Source organism: Copadichromis virginalis, linkage group LG18, assembly GCF_057382275.1.
Source record: "Copadichromis virginalis isolate Kocher_CV1m ecotype Utaka linkage group LG18, C_Virginalis_male_GT1.1, whole genome shotgun sequence".
Lineage (NCBI taxonomy): Eukaryota > Metazoa > Chordata > Actinopteri > Cichliformes > Cichlidae > Copadichromis > Copadichromis virginalis.
Genome location: NC_140635.1, coordinates 7676866 through 7692250, shown reverse-complemented (window position 1 = coordinate 7692250; position 15385 = coordinate 7676866).

The following is a 15385-nucleotide window of genomic DNA, read 5'->3' as shown; positions in this document are numbered from 1 at the left end:
ACAAGCACCACCATATATTATTGAACTTTTACAGCCCTATGCCCCTAGTAGGTCTCTGAGGTCGAGTAGTCAGGGCCTACTTGTCATTCAGTATACGAGACTGAAAACTAGGGGTGATAGAGCTTTTGCTACTGTGGCCGCCAGACTGTGGAATTCCCTTCCTCAGGACTTACGATCCGCTGATTCATTGATTACTTTTAAAAAACAGCTAAAAACACATCTTTTTAAAACTGCCTTTTGCTAACTTTGTTTGTATTTTGTCTTTTTAATCTGTTATATCTTGTAAAGCACTTTGTGATCTCTATCTAGAAATGTGCTATATAAATAAAATTTTACTTACTTACTTACTTACTTACTTACTTACTTACTTAAGTGGTTAAGTTTTAATTTTAGCATGTAGCGATAGTGTAGTGCGCCGAAACACCAGTTTTAATGCAAAACAAGTTTATTTTTCAATTCAGCAACCATTAAAAACAGCAAGAGGAGCAACAGGTCTATAAAAATTAAAACTATTAGACTTCCAGGGGGTTAGCAAAAGAAATAACTGAAATGCCCTTTTGGGAAAGGGCCTCAAAAAACACCCTCGAGCCTACGTAAAGTAATTGTTCCTACAGTTTCACCAGTTACTAAATTTGCACTACACACACCTGCTTGAACATAATTGCATGCAGAAATGGATCCTGCAATGTAAACACAAAGGACGATGGGGTGAGCGAGTGTTAGCGAGAGCGAGCAGAACGAGTGATTGAGTGACATAAAAACACAGTAAGAGATCAGCAAATGAGCAGCTGAGTGGGTCTGGCAGAGAGCGAGGAGACACAAGACTCTCATCTCAACAGTTTGTATTACAATCCAAAGATCCCGATAGACTTTAATGTTTCCAGTCAGTGTTCAAATCTGATTTAGTTTCTAGTTTTAGTCTTCTGATTATTTTTTCCGCACCAGTACATGGCGGAGTGGAGACAATAAAAAATCGTTGGCAGCACGATGCACTCATAACACTGCCAAGCATGACTGAAATAGCATCGGTGGCAAAGTACATGTTAGTGACGCAGATTGTAAAGCGAGAACAGAACTTGTGTTTGTGTTATGACAACAGAGTCAAGCTTTTGAAGACTGATCACAACTGTTTTCTACTGTATTGACGCCTGTTGATATTTTTTGACAACTTGACATTTTCCTATTTTAATGCAAAGTGCTTCCAGGAATTCAGAGCCATTCATCAGGATTTAATAAAAGACCAATAACAGCCTAATAAATCACTCTAATGCTAGTTCATGTGTACTAATGGTGGGGAGTGTGGCTTCATTAAAGTGGATTTCAGCATGTAGGTGAGTGTGAAAAGATGGAGGAGTGACATATAGAAAGTGTTGAGAGCGCTATTAAAAGTGAAGCCATATGTTTATGTGTTAATATAAAGATATATGTATAATAAGAATAACAATATCTTCCTCTTCTATTAGGCGACGCCACAGCTGAATATCTATTTCCATTTTGTCCTGCTCTTTATTACGCCTACCGCCTGCACTCTCTCTCGCCACATCCATAAACAACCTTTTTGGCATTCCTTTTTTCCTTTTGCTTGGCTGCTCCATCTTGCCTGTCTTACTGTGTCCCTGAACCAACTAACCTGAGTTGCCCCTGTGATATACCTTCCCAAACCCGTCTGTCTTTCCCAGCTGTTTCATAGACATATGGGGGCTTATCCGGGATTCGGACCCGGTACATCTCCCAAACTTTTAACTTTCTTTGAACCCTCTACTCCTTGCATCCTCGTGATCCCACATTCCTTCTTCTTACTCATGCACAACTATTCTGCCCTTCTTCTGCTGTATTTTATTACACCTTGTCTCCACAGCATTCCCTGAACTTTCCAGGCAAGTCACCCCAATCTCACTACAAATCACAATGTCATCTGCAAATATCCACAGAGACCCTCACCTGATCTTCCCTGTCAGCCTGTCTATCAAAACTGCAAACAGAAAAGGGCTCGGAGCCAACCCGTGGCGTATTCCCACCTCCACCTAAAAACCATCTGTCACACACCTCACTATAGTCCCACGACACTCATACATCTAATAAACCAATGTCACACACTCCTGACTTCTTTACCCAGTACCACACCTCCTGTCACAGCACTTTATCATATGCTTTCTCCAAGTCCTCAAAGACTGTTTGTCTAGCAGTACTCTCAAAGTCAAAGCAAGCACTGCATCTGTAGCCCACTTCTTGGCTGCATCTCACTAATCCTAGCCTAGCTTCCAATACTTTCCACAACTAACTCCCCCACTATGGCTTATTATTTGTATATTTACTACAGCTCTGCACATAACCCTTATTCTTCAGAACTGCAAGCATACTAGCCCATTTCATCTCTTCATCCACTTCATTTCCAAAACAGCGAAACACTCTATTTAGAAACTTCACCGTCATCTCGCCTGTTGACCTCTTTGTCTCTCAATGTCTTTCATATGGACTAACCACCGTCCCATTTTTTTATACTAATCCTTTACTTACACTCCCAGCTCCACCATCTCTTCACAATGCAGCCTGTAATTCTTTATTCATTATCCCCTCAAAACACTCCTTATCCTTCTTCTCTTTTCTTGTCAGTTTCCATCTTTAATCTCTCTAACCTGTGACACATCCTTTGTGCGCATCCTCGGACCACTTACACAATACCTCGTCCTTTTCATTCACCACCTTATCCCACAACTGTTTGTACTCTTGTCAGCTTTCTTCTTCTTTCACTACTCCACTTCTTTTCATCAGCCTCTTCTTCCATACATTTTCCTGAACTTCCTCATTCTACAAACCAATCTCTAGGCTCCTCCCCTCTGACCTACATGTTCTCATCAAATACTGATGTTTTGTCAGATGCTGCTGGTGTTGCGGAGAGAGATTTTCTGTCTTTTACTGTGGTTATTTTTGCTGCTGTTTGATGAAGTTTAGGCAGTTGATTAGGCTTAAGCAAAGATTACACCCCACATTTTGATAAACGACCAGCAGATCTGAACACAGGATAGGGTGTTTCTGTGTGGAGTTTGCATCTTTTGTGCCTGTGCGGGTTCTTCCAGTTACTCCAGCTTCCTCTCAGTCAAGACACATGAACATTAACTAAACTGGTGACTCTAATTTGACCATTGTTGTGAATGTGAGGGTGAGCGATTGTCTGCCTCTCTGAGTTAGCCAAGCAGTAGATTGGCGACCTGTCCAAGGTGTTCTCCACCTCTCACTCTATGACAGCTAGGATAGGCTTCAGTGCCCTTGTGATTGTAAACTGGATAAGCGGTTAATAAAATGGAAAGATGGATGGATATTATAAGGTGATGCATATGCCATGCATCTAAGTTTGAAACTACAGTGTCCTTCGTGTGTTAAGTCAGGAGTAAGAGACCCTCCTCACTATTGGTTAAACTGTGTGTATCATAGCAGAACACCAAAGGACGCCACACACTCATCTGCGTAAAAGCTTTAACACAATGGGCGTATTTATCACTCCATGAACGAGCTCATCGAGCACCTTCTTAGCTGCCTTCATCTTTTGACATAAAGTGATTTCCCAATCTGTGCCGTATTCATTCACAGTAGTTACGTTATTTTGTATCATTTCTTAATATGATAATGTAATGTGTTTTGGGCATATAGCTGTTATATAATACTTTGCTATGCAGGTTTTTTTCAGTTGAAATATACTGAACTAAATCCATTTCTTTTGGATATTCATCTCTTTTTTGATGGTTGTCATATATTGCACACGCTGGTAATTCTGCTGTTTTGCATGTGCAAGTTTTAAAGAAAACAAAGTTCAGGTAATTTAATTATGAGCACTTTAACTGTAGATGACCATAAGTTGGATCGCTTCCAGGGTGTAGTTGGATATAAAACTCTCCAGAATAAATCATCACTACACGATGTGTAACTGTGTCAGGGGTTAAGATAACTGTGCTGTTTATCTGAACAACAGCCGTAGATAAAAACGTTTGTGTCTATAAAAAAATGGGAGAAAACTAAATGTTGACTTTGAATGAACACGTTTTTGTGAGATATATCAAATCATTTGGTTTTAAAGTGTAAAATTTCAATTAGTCATTGTCATTTAATTTAAGCTTAAAGATGACACTGTAAAAAAATAAATAAGTAATATAAATAAAATATTCAGCTGTTCAGCAGGAGCTGGACAATGTTTTATTGTAAACCACAGCAATGAAACCCTGATGTTTTTTAATAGCACTGTGATTGTGACTGGGTATTTCCCTGACTGAGGGTCATGAGATACCATTTTCCCTTTCACGATGGTGGAAAAAAAAAATCCTGGTTTCTTAGAATCGTTGTTGAAATAACTGAAATAAGTAAAAAAATAAATAAAATAAAATAAACAAAGCACATGTACATTATTCAGGAAACTGCCATGTTTCATCAATGAAGGTAACATTTTTTTGAAAATTTGAAATTACTGTGATGAAAATACCCTAGATGAGCTTAAATTATACACTTTTGATATTTTAAAGCAGATTCATTAGGATTAATCCTCATGCTAAAAAATTAAATCCAGTTACGTTATTTCAACAAATGTTTAAAGGAACGATTTAACCCTAAATTAAAGCACAGTGTCAGGAAGTAGGCTCACCAATAAGTAGTGTACAAATAATAAGCTTCAATCACAAACGTGTTGCTGCAACTAAATTCTTTGTATTTATGGTAGTAATAGTTTAGCCTTCATCTATCTTATAATGCAGAAAACGTCTGCAATTTGTCACTTTTAATTAAATTAATTAAACGATGCAATGGAACTTCTATGAGAAAACCTGTGAAGTTACAGAACTGATGGACGAGATACTTGCAGAGCAAACTTTCACAAAAGGTTTAAAGCATCCCCAAAAATAACCCTTTAGTTCACTGGATGTATAGTTGAATGTGTATGTGCATACTGGAGCGGGAACATGCACACCCACACACAATAACACCCGTGCATTTAACGGCTGTGGAATGATGGAGGAGGGGGTGGTATTTCTATAATGACACAGTCATATCTCAGTAATTACAGGAGAAACTGACAGTGATCCATTAGTCTGCTGTGGTGGGCTGAGAGCAACAGCAGCTACATACTGGCTAACACTGGGCTTCTGGTAGACACATCCTATTATTATGCACTTACTGTTCACATGTAATAAAACGTAGCTTCTATATATGCCGCATTCAGAGAGCACATGTTCAAGGGCACATGTACAAAGAAGTGTAATGCAGTGATAGTCACGTATCTGAAACACAGTCTGGCAATGTTATTTCAACTGTTTTTATCTGCGTGTACCATAACACACTCATTAATACAGCTAATTATAACTCTTTACATTCTGATGCATGCATTTCTGACACACGAATGCGGTTCAGACCGTTCTCATGACTGAATATTCAGCTGTGGCTGCATAGGAGTAGTGCTGGTCACACTGGTGGATGGGTGATTGGAGCCTGTCCCAGCAGATATTTGGCAAGAGCAAGAGGTAGGGTACACCCTGGACAGAGTGCCAGTCCATCAAAGGCATGGAAATCTAAGGGCCCTTTCACGCTAAAATCCACACCTCCGGCCAATTTTGAATCACCAGTTAAACTGCATGCATGTCTTGTGGGTAGAAAATTGGGCACCTGGATAAAGCCCGTACAAGCATGGAGCAAAAATGCAAAGTGGAGAGAGAATGACCCAATCAGACCAACAGGTTCAAGCAACACACAACTCACAGTTTCAGTTAATGCATACAGATATTAATGCTAATACTTGCAGTGAGAATATCTTCTCAGAAAACAAACAGTAACATTTACATACAATTAATTTTTACAGTCTGCCATAGCTGACCAGTTAACACCTGGATCATTGAGCCATCTGGCAAGGACATTTGGTGTTCCCAGGTTCAAGGATATGGTCACATGCAAATGGTGCCATTTCTTCCATTCATTTATTGCCATCTTGTGGTTTTTATCCTTATTTATGTTGATGGTTTTGCACTTTCAGTAAAAGATTAAGCACAGGGCAACCACTTGTGATTTTTATTCACATGCACACTTATTGATTGATTTAATTTTATTTCCTACATCTAAAAATGCTGCAGAATTTGCAAAAGAAATCACATGAAAGATCACATGCATTAATGTGCTCAAGTACATATCAATATCCGAGGCACATGCAAGCCTCAGCTCGACTTCACACACTCCTCTCAGATTTTTCAAAAGCTTTCCTTCAGAAAACAATCCAGTGAAACCAAAACACTCTCATAGTGTTGATCCCCTCCTCCTTTTTCCACACACACGTATACATGTGCAGATTAACGGCAGCACACACACAAAGTGAGAAGATGTTTCAACACAACACAAGGTCATGACACTGATGATCAGGTCTCACTGCCTGGCAATGAGCCAAGCTGGTTATGGTACACAATGTGAGACCCCCCCCACACACACACACACAGCCTTGCAGCAGGCATGCCAGTTATACTTCCCAAAGGACCTAATGATGAGAGTCTGGATTGGGGAGTGAAATGGACGAAGCTGGCCAAAAACGCCTTGTTTGAGGACTTGGATTGTGATAATTACTGTCATTACCAAGGAGGCGATTTGAAAAAGGACGCCATAGCAATCGTCCAGCTGTAAATAAAAGAGCTAATTTCAGCTACTACGTTGATGGGCTGCCCAAAAGCATTTTGGTTTGCTGGAAAAAGTTAAGAAGTTGCAAAACTTCAAGTTGCCAATGTGCACCAGGGAGCTGCTTTCTATGATCAATGTACAAAATTCAACTAAAACAAAACATTTACTAGACAGATGGCTCCTTCACATAATCCAAGTGGCACATGCATTTAGTATTAAAGCAAAAAACATGGTTTGAAACTTCAAACCTTTCACTGCAGACCACTACTGACGTTCCACCGCACTTGACAGCCATATCAGAGGTTTTCAGCGCTAGTTCACAAAGAACTGATTAAATGGTTATTTTCACTCAACAGAACAGAAATGCTTTATTTACAGTTTGTGCACTATTACTGCCAGAGAAGTAGTCATCATAGTTTAATGTACAATAAAAGTTAAACTTACTGAAATGTACATACAGAAGCAATACAAAATAAATAAGTCGATTAAAAAAAACAAACAGTTGGAGGTAAAGATGATTAACTTTTAAAACTAAATATAAACATCAGAGGACCCAAGATGAAACCCTGTGGAACCTCAAAGAGAAACCTTTTATTGACAAAGTCTATGCTAGAATATTTCAGTACAATTGAAATTGTATCCTCTTAAATAATTGCTAAAATTATTTAATTTGCAGTTCTAAATATATTCTAAATGCATTTAGGGTGTTTTTTACTCACTTTATGTCTCTTCTACATATGCATGACCAATTATGCAAATTAGGCAATGATGTCATTTAGCAACTTCTAGCGACTTTTAGGACAACCAATAGCGATTTTCTTTACTGAGGAGTTGGCCACACTGATAATGACAACATTAACAGCAGCAACTCATCCGGCCATCAGTCCGTGATGGGGTCACAGAGGCACCAGTTCCAGATCCTTCTCAGCAGGCCAGATGAGATACATGATTTCTCCAGCAGATTCTACGCCCAGAGTACTCTACCCAGTAATATAGCTAGTAATAATAATACATCTACAAGTACTCCACATGATTTATTTGTTTTAGTTAGAAGTTGTTTCACCACGACTAAAGACATTATTTTCTGCAACTGAATAATAGAGATTATAATTATTTAACGTGAAACCTACAAAACTAATGTACAGCTCTCAGCAGCAAGGTCTACTATTAAACATCACTAAACAACAGAAAATAAGGTAGAAAGCTTACAGTAGTGAAGCAATTTGCTGCTAAAATGTAGCACATTTGGCGTACTGACATATGGTAGTTATCAGCATGATTTGTATACAAGTTTTTGACTTGTCAACTTTTCTTAAAATCTACATAGCATGTGGCTCTAAAAGTAAACGCAAATGCTGAAACGTAACCTTTCTGACTTCAGATGTTACCAAACTTCACATTTCCCACGGCAGAACAAATCAGAAATTTCCGTGACTGTAAAAATCTGATGTCTATTAACGCGTCCCTTATTTAAAGAGCCCCGATATTAAATGCTGAGTCATTACTGCGTCAGAAACATCTGAAAGTCATACCTTTCAGTAAGATTTGAGCCCAGCTGGTTCACAGTGCCACACGTGCAAGTTTTCCATCCAAGAGCAGCAACAGTAGGATGATTCAGTATTTATCAGATGAAGTCAAAGCCAATAAGTGAAGCAATGACCATGATTCACTCCAATGCTCTACCACGCAACTTAAGCAGAAGGTATATAAACAAAGTGAAGACGTGAAATTTAGATGCATTTTATTTATCGTTTTTCGTGTGTAATATATTCGCGTCGTTAATTCATCATTAAGATCCACCCATTCCAACAAAAACCAACCAAAGAAAAAAAACGTTTCCGATTTTCCGATTTTATTTGTTGACACACGGACGTGAGAACCCAATGCTTTAACTGATTGATAAATAATGATGACCACATGTGTGCAAAATGCACCGAGTCACGCAGTAAGCATTGAATGAGGCATTTCAGCTGCTACTATTGCATGTCATTAATGGAAATAAGTAGAAAGCACAAACACATTGTGTTTCTACTTAACATCAATCAGTTTACTGCATTTAATTTGTTCTGTAAACCTTTTTTCAGGTTACCCGAAACATATTTTGTTGTGACTTTTCCCAGCTTTTAGTAAAGTTGCATCAACACAGTTTTGATCCTCTTAAAATATCCAAATCATGTTTTTGAGTGAAACTAAGACCACTCACATGCTTCTCCTCAGAACGATATTTGCCTCCATTATTTTTAGGGACAGCTGTGCAAAATTTACCCTTTCATTCTCTCTCTTGGCACAGTCATCATCGATTTAGCCTAAGCCCTCGCTTGGCACAGAGCAGCTATTCACGAAGGCTTTAAGTGCAAATGCCAGCATCTAACACTTCCAGGCACCCTGATACTTTGTCAAGTGATATGAAGAGCTGCTTGTCAAGAAAAGAACACTGTCCCACATCTCCCTCTGTGTGGGTGAGAAGCGGGATGGCGCAGTTTGTGGTGTTGTATTACATCAGCTGACAAAGAAACAACCACTACATCATTCTGTACACCGCACAGTCTGTGGTCCACATGCAATAACACACACACACACACACACACACACACACACACACACACACACACACACACACAAATCATCAAAGCTACATAAAAACAAGAAACATTCTTGCTATATGAATGTTTTTATTCCTATTTTTATCTTACCTAAGCTTGCCAGACGTTACTGGGACCATAATGGCATTAATCCTGCATGTTCTGTGTGGACTTTGCATGTTCTCCCTGTACTTCAGCTTCCTAACACAGTCCAAATAATAGGTTGTTAAGTTGATTCTAAATTGGCTGCAGGTGTATTAGCTGTCTTTGTGTCAGCCCTGTGATGGACTGCTGACCTGTCATGAGTGTATCTCCCTCTCACCCCATGACAGCTGGGATAGGCTACGGCTCCCAGCAACCCAAAACTGGATAAGCAGTTAAGTAAATGGATGGAACAACTTATTGTGGTTGTTTGGGATTCTTGCCAGCACTGATCAAAGAGTCCTAAAGACGTGGATTTGCCTGTTTCAAATAAGCTCGCTGAAATGAAAATGTGATATTTAGCTGCAAATATTATTATAAAAAATGACCCCAAATTAACAAAAATTACTATTTTTTTTGCCAACTTGACTGAGCTGCTGTTGAAAAGTGACCTTTCCTTCCTGACCCTGGTTGAAATAGACCAATTTTGTTATGTAATGAAAACAAAACATAAAAAGAAAAAACCCTCATTTTCTTTGGGTCTTCGCTTTAAATTAATAACTACAAATGGTTACAAATAATTCTTTCAATTTAATTTCAGCACAATTATATACTATAATGTTTGCTGATGCTTTTCAGAAACACCATTAAGAGGTATTAACGGGAGGAAATTTGGCATTGAACTAATGAAAATGGCTCTAACATAGTAAATGGAAGCAAATAGGATACTGAGAGTATCATGGCCTAAAGGTCACACAGAGTGCGATCAGTGACCTGGAGCTGTAGGCAAAAGGAAGTCCATTACACAGTCAGGGGGAGTGCCTGTGCGTGTGTGTATGCAAATTCCTTGTGTGAACAGTAATTTGGTTAAATACAATCATGAAGAGTTGACTTAAGGTGTTGGAAAGGGTTACACAAGCAGCAGTTATGGTTAGAAGTCTCCAGGAAATGAATGCAAGTCAAAGTAACATCTTCTAATGTCATGGAAACACTGTTTTTTGTTACCGTATCTCTTTGTAGCTACTTTATATAGGACTGAAACTAAAATTAGGAAGTGAGATGGCTGGGAATGCGTGTGCCGCGGTCCCCGCGTCCTCTCAGGTTGACCTGCCGTCTGGTTTTCCTCTTTGTCGCAAATTCTGTCCTGTTGTGAAGTTGCCCGGCTCCTCTCGCACTCAAACAAATACTCACTTACATATTCGGAGACCTTACCTGCACCAGAGACTGTGGAGAAAGAGAGAATAGTTGTCAGAAAATACATCTGTGGAAAACAAAGTAGACTTACATGCAATTCCACATGTGAAAGTAACCATAACCAACCTGCAGCTGCAGCCAGTGAGAACAGTGAAGACTTTCCTGTCACATGACCCTGTGGCACCTGGACTTACAAAAACTGAAAGCCACTGTTTGAATATCGACTTCACTAACTTTCTGAAAAGCTGCAAATTCATACCTGTTGTGAATTCAAAAGTGTAAATTAAGGTTTAACTTTTTCTACAACGTTCAGCTCCTTCGGTCTCTTGCACTAATCGTGACAGTTTGCAAACACGGATGCAGGGAAGCGTGTGAGCGAGATGTGCAAGAATGAAAGTGTGAGCGTTTGGGCCTGTGATTTACGAGAAGGGAAACTGTGAGAGAAATGACTGCTTGTGCGTGTTTATGTGTGTTAGTTATTATCGCCATCCTTTTAAAACATGCTCCAGCCAGCCAGAGACAAGGACACGGCAATTACAGAATACTGACTAACAGAGGTCAAAGAGCAGCGAGGTCACCTCGGTTGACTTCTAACGACCTGAGCCGTTAATCAGCGAGGGAGCGAAAGCCGTGGCCACCGGCTGTTGTTTTATTACACGTTTCAGCAGAATGGTCACTTCAGCTATGCAGAGGTTATTTACCTTCCTTTAAAGTTTGGCATTTATGTAGCAGGAAACTATTACAACTCGCTGTGCTCCTTCTGTTAAGACAAGGCAAGTAAGGCTTGCAAATATAGTTTTGCTTTGTTGAATAGCTTTTCTTTGCATTGTTTGTAGTGCAAATCTCTCTGATTTATTTGTTTTGGTGATCAGATAAATGTATAATCAACTGAAGAAAAGCCCAACTCACATAAATCAACCAGGACTAAACAAAACAGGATAAAACTACACTGTCCCTAAAATAATGCAGAAACTGAACCATTTTGGCAACAATATCGTAAAAAGGAAAAAGTTAAATCTAGTAGCAGAACAATATAAAGTAATAAAGTAAAAAAAAAATCCTTAAAGAGTGGGGAAAGTTCTTAAAAGCTTCATGATAATGACTAAAAATCATCATAATTTTTACATCATTAAGGGCAGTGAAGTTGCAAGTGTCTTCAAACATCATCATGTTTTTTTTAAATGAAATGATTTTTTAGCAAAAGAAGAGAGATATATAAGTAAATTGTGCAAATTGCTGTTTTTGTACTGAAAAATACTGAAAAATGATCAGCCTTTAGTAAAATGCTCTTTATTTGCGTAGCACCTTTCATGCAGGTTAGTCCAGTTTAGATCTGCTGGATGAAACAGATTAAAAGGACAAAACAGTTGGAGCATATCCGCAAATAATATTTGAAATTAATCACCCCTGTTTTATATTCAGTCAGTTTATATTTATATTTGCAGAATCTATAAAAAAAATTCATCTGAAAAAATGATGGTTGTATCTACTTTCGACCTATATAAGTCACATGACTACCTGATGGTCTTGGTAAATGCGGCTCTAACGTTGTGACCTCTTGTTGTTCACCTCTTAAACATGATAAGTTCACACATGCCAAATGTTTGCAGAACACACAGGCAGCATGCAAATCTGCAGCTTTCTCTCAGAAATTTATTACATGTAGCTTTTGAATACTCATTTTTTTTCTTCCGTTAAACTGAGGCAGCAACTCAAAGCAGAGATCAAAGATTGCATGAGAGCTAAGCCGCTTGCCTTTCAGCCATCGCTTTGAGATAATCTTCTGATATTTGCTTGTACTTGTGGCACAATGAGAGTTTAAACAAAAAAAAAACACTAAAGATGAAAAAGACAATAATTCTTTTGCACCTCCTTTGCTTGGAGTCTCAGCTTGAATAAGGATAAATGACAATGTACATGTCATATATCAGTAAGACCTGTATGTAATATGCTGAGCCGTTCACTTGAACAAACATTAACTTTGCCAGGGTTGCATGCACCCCTCTGTAGCGTTTAACTGAAGTCATCCAACAGAATGGCAGCTATGAACAGCATTTATCACTTGTTTGTGGCTATATCTCAAAATGCTACACTGCAATAATCATCACAGTCAGTAGACGGAAAAGCCATCGTCCCCCGTTTTTAAAAATACCATGCTGTAACTTTCCATTTACCAATAAACTCAGCAACACACTCCCATTCTTCACATGGCCAACCCCACTATCACTGTATTTACATTACCCAAAATAAATGACCCTAATCGAGTGTGGCCTACAGTTCCTAAATCAGTGAAAACAGCTACTGCAGCCTGACAACATGTTCAATTTTCCAGCTGCCTCACCTCATTTTTATTCTATGTGTAATGTCCAGTGTCATGAAGCAGCGGTTTCAAGCCCAAGCAAAAGGAATGAAAAGGAGAGGAGGAGGGGCTGAGCAGCAGAAGCCTGCGATGGTTTAAAGCACCATGCATCTTTTCTATCTGAAGGACTCCGCTGGCTACAGAGTCGATGGTTCACTGGTCCATGAAGGAGCCGATTTGTTCTCCTCCCCAAGACAGGCTCTGGATTTAGCTAGCCTGCACTCCTCGCGAAAAAAAATCCATCTTAACAAGTCATTTAATCTGGTATCGTTTACATTTGTCTTGGGGGGGGGGAGGGCAACACATGTAAATGGAGATTTCTTCAGCATCATTTACATTGAACAAACAGATCACTCCACAGACCTCCATTCAGACCTTTCCCCATTTGATTAAAGCCAACTCTGGAAACATGATGTTGAATTAGAAACAAATAAACGGTGAAAAAATATGGATCGCCCAACAGTACAGCTTGTTTTCATGATTTGGTTTTTCAACTAAGCATTGTTCATTTATTTTGTCTTGAAAGATGATTTGCATTTTAATTTAGTAAACTCTTTAATTAAAAATGGATTTGGAGGCTTAACACTTAATGGCCTGTTGACAAGTTTTGCAGTGCAGAGAGGTGCAACATGTGGATTGATGGGAAACAGTAGAGGTTGTTGGAGGTGGATGGAGAGCACTATAAATCATCTGACACCACTGTCTGAAAGGAATTTAAGCAAAACAGCAGGGGTTTCTTACAAAGTGCCAACAAGGCAACAAAAGTATCTCAGATTAAATCCAGACATTTTTATAAAGGGGAGTTCAATGTTCAACTTACCTACAGAGACGCAAACATAAATTTACTGTATGAAGGCGGATAACCAGCCATTGTCTTCCACTTATTCAATTTAGGGTTGCAGGGGGGGCTAAAGCCAATCCCAGTTGTGATGGGTGAGAGGTGCGGCACACCCTGGACACATCACCAGTCTATTGAAGAGCCAATACAGACAGTCATTCGCACCAATGGGCAATTTAGAATAATCAGGTAACCCACTAACTACGTCCTTGGACTGTGGGAGAAAGCCAGAGTACTTGGAGAGAACAGGTAAACTCTACACTGAAAGGTGCGAGCCTGGATGGTGGATATGAACCCAAGAACTTCAGTGTCAACCACCACACCACCAGTCTGCTCCAACACACTGCCATATGGTCTTTAATTTGGTCATGTCATTAAAAAAACTGAGAAAAATCATGGTGCATTTAGTTAAATGCTGACATCAACATGCTAATATCAGTGACTGTATAAAAGATGGAGGACATGGCTCCAATTCTTTCATTATAAATCGAGGATGAATTACTGAGAAAACGGAACAGTTTCTCACAGTATTTCTGGTTGACATTCACAAACTGACATTCACAAATTAATTATTAATGGCTTGCTTTTGGCAAACCATTAATAAGTTAAAATTTATGCCTAATTTTCCTATTGTGGAGCAGAGCTGTAGTTCCGCATTCGGGGAAGAGCTACACATACTTTTAAGTCAGAGGAGGTCTTGCCCCCTCGCCTTTCAGAGCGTTTTGCAGATACTAAAATAACTGAATTTATGGTCAGCAGACAAGTATTATCTAAGGAGTTTTTCACGACATTTTGTGTTGAACCATTTCTCTTTGGCTGTGCTTCTCACAAGGACACATTTTACCAGTGCTACCATAAATTTAAATTTTAACCATTTTGGGAGCTTTACCAATAGTAAAAGAATAAATGTAACAGCTATTTTTTAAACAATTAAGTGTCACCAAAAAAATGTTATATACTATAACTCTTTGGAAACTGACAGCTTTTTACTAAATTGTCAGTCTTTGTAGATTAATCAAAAGAAATGGGAACTAATTACATATTTGTTTTGGCGGGCTAATAAAATAGGAGTATTGGAAGTATAGAAATTTGCCATAGAAATAAATAAATAAATATTACTTTAATATAAGTAATCATCTCAGCTTGGCCACCCCTGTAAAATTGTTTGGCTTCCCACAACTTGTATTCATTAGGGGGGGGAAAGAAAGGGAAGGAAAAAAGAAACACTATACCACTAATATTAATGTGGTATATATATTATAGTATTTAATTAGTTTAATCTGTTACTGTTAGTCTGCAACTGTAACCCACATAATTTCCTTAGGGATTATTAAAGTATTCTGATTATAGGGTTTTGTAAAAAAGTTTAGGTAAAACCAATATTTCCTCATAAATATAAAAATTTGGCGCATTACAGTCAATAATTATTGTGTCACTTCAAGTAAAAGCATGATTACCCTATGTATACTATAAATGTGTGTACCAATTTTTAAGGCAATCCATCCAGTGATTGTGAATGATTTGATCTTTACAGTCCAAGGCCACACTGTTAACATCATTAAAAGGCATCAGAGGCAGTTTCCCTCTAACATACTTGTAGAATAACAGCATTAAATGTATTTGAATCGCAGTATC